The sequence below is a fragment of the Myxine glutinosa genome, chromosome 12 (assembly GCF_964187855.1).
Source record: "Myxine glutinosa chromosome 12, kmMyxGlut1.1, whole genome shotgun sequence".
NCBI classification, from domain to species: Eukaryota; Metazoa; Chordata; class Myxini; order Myxiniformes; family Myxinidae; genus Myxine; species Myxine glutinosa.
Window position 1 is genome coordinate 78,431,665 of NC_136272.1, and position 5,718 is coordinate 78,437,382.

Sequence of the window (5,718 nt, forward strand, 5' to 3'; positions counted from 1 at the left end):
CCCTCCAGCCTCCCCGTCCTGCAGTAGGCGCTGATTAATGACCCACGCGTTTCAACTCCCACCGCCTCCCCAAACGCCTCCTACAACTTCCCCGTCTCCTCCATCGCACTGTCTGTGCCCTGGCAGGTCCACTCAAAGTTTTCCTTTTCCTCCTTATCTTTTCCAGAAATTCACCCTTTGCTTGCGCTCTTCTCATTCTGCACTTTTATTCTCCAAATTGGCGTTTTGATAAAATAACTTTTACGTGTCGTCGTCGTCGTCTTTCTCTCTCTCTCTCTCTCTCTCTCTCTCTCTCTCTCTCTCTCTCTCTCTCTCTCTCTCTCTCTCTCTCTCTCTCTCTCTCTCTCTCTCTCTGTCTCTGTCTGTCTCTCTCTGTGTCTCTCTCGATGGACTTTATCCTCAATTCTCCTTTGTTTCTCTTCTCGGGCCATCTCTGAAATTGTGCTCGTCCCATGGTACTGACATGGCTACATAGCGCCCCCTCCTGATCTATGAGGTCAGCATTCAACTGGACCCAACTGTGGACAGGAATGTTTGAGGCTGGCACAGTATCCACAGTACCTGTTCATAGTGCTTTACCCTTTTTATCTTTCCTTTTCCATCGCACAGTCCATCGCCCACACAGGCACAGCTCGACAGAACCTCCAAACGCTCCATGAGACCCCGGCGCATTATCGGAAGAAGATTGTTTTCCGTCGCTGATTATGTTCTTCCCATTGGTTGTAATCACCTTTAGTGTGGTTCAAAAAGTGGAATGGCGCGTTCCGAGGACCCAAAGTATCCACATCTTTTTATTGGGATCAAATTTCGAGGACCAAGTTGGGACGGTTTGATGTTTTGCCACTGGATCTGGTTGTTCTCACATCTTTTTCCAAGGGATTTTGAGGATTGTCACCAAACTCGAGACAGCCTCTAATTGTATGTAGTTCGTTCGTGTAATATTTCCTCGGATAGTTTTCAAAATCTCACAATGACGTTCGGCTTTATCACTCCAGTTGCTCCGATACCAGCCCAAAGTCGGCATTGCTCAGGTTCCATGGCCACTTCGCTCTCCAGGTCCTGGTACTTGGTCATTTTCTCTAATTACTCCCGCTGGGGAGTAATGCATTCGCTCGTGTGTGTGTGTGTGTGTGTGTGTGTGTGTGTATATGTGTGTGTGTGTGTGTGTGTGTGTGTGTGTGTGCGTGTGTGTGTTCGTGTGTTTGTGAACAAGACATCTGGAAAAGTTCTGAACGGATTTGGATGAAAGTTGGTGGGATGATTGCCCTTGGGATAAGCAAGAATTGATTACTTTTTGGTGAAGCTCAGGATATTATTCCCGATCCAGGAATTTTTTGAAGGATTTTTTTTACCATTGGAAGATAGGGCTCATTTTTTTAAACATTATCTTCTATATATTCTATATTTAACATTGTGATATGAAAATAGTTTTCATATTTGTTGTAAATGTAGTTTAAACTCGTGGTTATGCATTAGAGCGGTGTATTTTTTTTTTTAGCAGCGTCGTCTTCAATGTTCATTTTTTTTTTCTAATAAAGACATATTCTGCCATTTTAAAAACACCAAAGTGTGTATTACGTTTCCCCGTTTCATAAAATGTATCGTTTGATACGTATAATGCTTTAAAACTGTTTTTTTGTTTGTTTGTTTGTTTTTTATCTCAGAAGAGATATCAACATTACTGCATTTACCTCAGCGAATGTCAATCGCGGTGTCAGTATTTTATGAACTTATAAAGACTTAGGTGACTTATAAGTGTGACAAGCATGTGCACGGGATTCTTCCCAGAAGAATGAGTGTAGTAAGGGAAACATATGAAAATCTGTTGACTAAATTGTTACCAAAAAATTTCTTCACCAATATGTTTGTAAAGGTGTGTAATAACATGTGTTAAAATGTTGAAGGTCAACTCCCGTGGGAAACCCAGAAAAAAAGCTGTTGAATTCGGGTACCGAAAAATTATTTTCGAGAATTTTTATTTTTTTAAATCGGCCCTTAAGTAACTTATGAGGGGTCAAATAAGGGTTTTTCATGATTCTGAGTTGATTGTTAACATTTATATTTCACCACAGACACTCCTTTGTGGAAAAATAATTTCTAAATATATCTCATTTTCTACTTTGCAGGACATGGAGTCTAGCAATATGGATGAAGACGTTACTCCACCTGTGCTCAATTGCTTCATCTGTGCACGCTCGGATACACCAGCTGAAAGGCTCATACAGGCAACTCCAAAGGGATACTCAACTTTATTGAAACAAGCAGAAACTGTCGAAAATGTTACTGTTGTGGAACGTATGAAGGAGGCTCAAAAGGATGGAAAACTGAGGTACCACCAGAAGTGTAAAAATGATCTGTACAACAACTTTGTTGCAACCACCAAGAAGTCAGCTCAAGCATCAAAGGCAGAGAAAGAGTCATCAAAGTTGAAGAGAAGACGCACTACTTGTGAGTTCAGTTCATCAACTGGCTGCAGTTCTAGAAGATCACAGTCAGTTGACCTCCTGTATAAGGATGTATGCATTCTTTGCAACCAACCAGCCCAGCTCTACAAAAATAATCCAGCACAAGCTAGAAAGAAATACAGAGTGCCAGATAATTTGACTGCAGATACACTGAAGGCAAGCTTGCTGAAGACAGCACGGAGTCGCGGGGATGACTGGGGCACTGAAGTCACTGGACGCCTGGAAGGGATCAACGACTTGGTAGCAGAAGAAACACTGTACCATTTGCGATGCAAACTTATGTTTGCGAGAGGTGACAGTTTGTCCAAGACTGATGAGGAAGGAAAAAGGAAGAGAGGACAGAGGAGTATTGATGAGGAGCGAGAGGCAGTTTTTATTGAATTCTGCGAATGGTTAGACTCAGAATTAGAGCATGGGGTAATGAACATGGACCAAGTCCATGAAAAGCTGCAGGAGTTTGATCAGTCACCAGAGAAGAGCCTTTCTTATTCAAAGCATTGGCTAAAGATAAAACTTCTAGAGAAATACGAAGACACCTCGTATTTCACAACACAGGAAAGAAGGGCAGATGTACTCTGTCTCAAAGATGGCACCGACAATATTCTGCGAGCGCATCATGCTAATCTTGACCATGGAGATGAGAAGACTCAGATCATAAAGACGGCACTCAAGTTCATATCCAATGATATTGCCTTGATTGATTTAGGTCCAAAGTCATACCCCACCACACACAGTATGACTGACATCGATAGTCAGCTGACACTTGTTCCTGCAAGCCTTCAGATGTTCTTGAGACCGATTGTCAAGACAGACGAAAGAGTTGCCGTTTGGGGGCAGAATTTTATTAAGGCCTGTCGACCTCGGTCTGGAGTATTGCCACACCAAATGGGGCTTGCCATACAACTTGATCATAGATTTGGGTCAAAATGGATGCTCAACAAGTTCCACCGGCTGGGATACACTGAGTCTTACACGGAGACACAAAACTACAAATACTGCTTCCTTAATAGTAGGAGTGGAGATGATGTTCCAGATACTTCTGGCACTCTTGACACCATTGTGGAGGAAACCGATGAACAGATCAATGATGAGGTTGCGGTTGATGCTGCGCTGGAGGATCAATCAGTGATGACAGCCAAAGTGCCAGCCACTGAAAGTGAATTGTCAAGTAATGATCAGGTGGTCTTTATGGAGGTTGGGGAAACAAACAATGCAGTCACTCAGTTTGTTGGAGACAATATAGATTTAAACATTGTCTCTATTCACGGAAACACTCCCTTTCACTCAATGGGTTGGATCGAAGTCACCTCTCCGGCACCACCTTTGCCAGATCCACAGACAACAGCAGCTTTCCCCCGGGTGAAGTTGAAGGCAACCGACAAAGCTAAGATCCTGAGAGGAACTGAAGTAAAGATTATTCCATTTACGAACAGGAAACAGATAGGAACGAACGCGATCATGTTTCTCCCCCTCGCTGAGCTTTCCTCCTCCCTGGCTCATGATCAGCCACTCCTCACTCCAGGTGACACACTCTGGGCAGCGGGGTGGGTGATCAAAGCCAACGATCCTGAGTTCCCACACTCCAACTGGAATGGCTGGATGAAGAGAATCCATGCTAATGATGCAAAGCAGAGCACACAGATCAAGTTCCTCCCAGTTATTGAAGGAGACCCTAATGACCTCAACACCATCTTCACCACTCTGAAAGAGTGCATACGGCACGCTGGGGTCGCTATAGTGACCTTTGATCTTCCGATTTGGCTGAAGGCTGTGAATATAATAAAGCAGGCAAATCTACCCGTCATTCCAAGGTTGGGTGGTTTTCACCTGCTGAAGTCTTATCTTGGATCAATGGGTAACATCATGGAAGATTCTGGACTACTAGATGTGATCCAGTTGATCTATCCTGGAAGTACGACAGCCAACCACATCATGGATGGAGGATGTTTTGACAAGGCAATCCGTGTTCACCTCCTCATCGATGCAGCCATCTATCAACACATCATGAAACTTGCCTTCACTGAGGAGGAGCGTGGTGACATGAAGACCTTCATGGAGAAGGTGGCTGATGGGAAGATGGGAGCCAGACACTCAGACCCAGTAGTGCCAGTGTTTGAGCAAAGGTTTGAAGAAACCTTCAAACGACTCGCAAAAGGAGGAAGAACACCTGCACTCTGGGTGGAGTACCACCACATGGTAGATGTGATCAAACCAGAGACTCTACCTCCAACAGACGGTGCAGCTGCACAACATTCACTCCGTGCCTACCTGCAGACCCGGGACTGGATCCTTCTACAGAGCATGTCTCTGAACCCCAGTGACTATGGATGGACAATAGGTGTGCATGGGTATGAGCCAGTTCCAACACTGGACCCCACGGCTCCTGAGGAGCTATTGCAGCAGTTCACGCGCTGTAATTGTCATGGAGATTGCAGCAACCGGCGATGCAGCTGCAAGAAGAATGGGGTCACGTGCATCTCGGCCTGTGGAGTCTGTAATGGCATTACATGCAGAAACTGCAGTCATGATGTTGTTGAGTCTGAAGAAGACATAGACAATGACTGTTGAAACTTCTGACATTGTGAATGAGAAATAACTCTTGAGTATTATATATGTATGTGAAATAAAAGCTACTTTGTGTGTAAATGTAAAAGTGAAAATATAAATGTTAACAATCAACTCAGAATCATGAAAAACCCTTATTTGACCCCTCATAAGTTACTTAAGGGCCGATTAAAAAAAATAAAAATTCTCGAAAATAATTTTTCGGTACCCGAATTCAACAGCTTTTTTTCTGGGTTTCCCACGGGAGTTGAACTTCAACATTTTAACACATGTTATTACACACCTTTACAAACATATTGGTGAAGAAATTTTTTGGTAACAATTTAGTTAACAGATTTGTGAAATATCTCATAAAATGTCCTTACTAGTGGTCGCATTAGCTTGTACGACTTAAAATGAGCGAGTTTTGTTTTGACGTTTGGGCCAGTTTTACATGTTGTATCGCTAAGGAATGAAACGAACGTTTTTCCTGGCTTACAATTTTATTTGAAGTCACACATGCCTCAAAATACACTCACTTATATAGAATTGAACGCTGAATCCTAAAATGTAAGTGAAATTGCCTTGTTTTTTTTTTTAACATTATCTTCTATATATTCTAAATATATATCTGTGCAGTGTCTGTCTTGTGTTGTCTTGTCTTGTGTTGTCACTGAACTACTCCCTCAAACTTTTGTGAAATCGTACT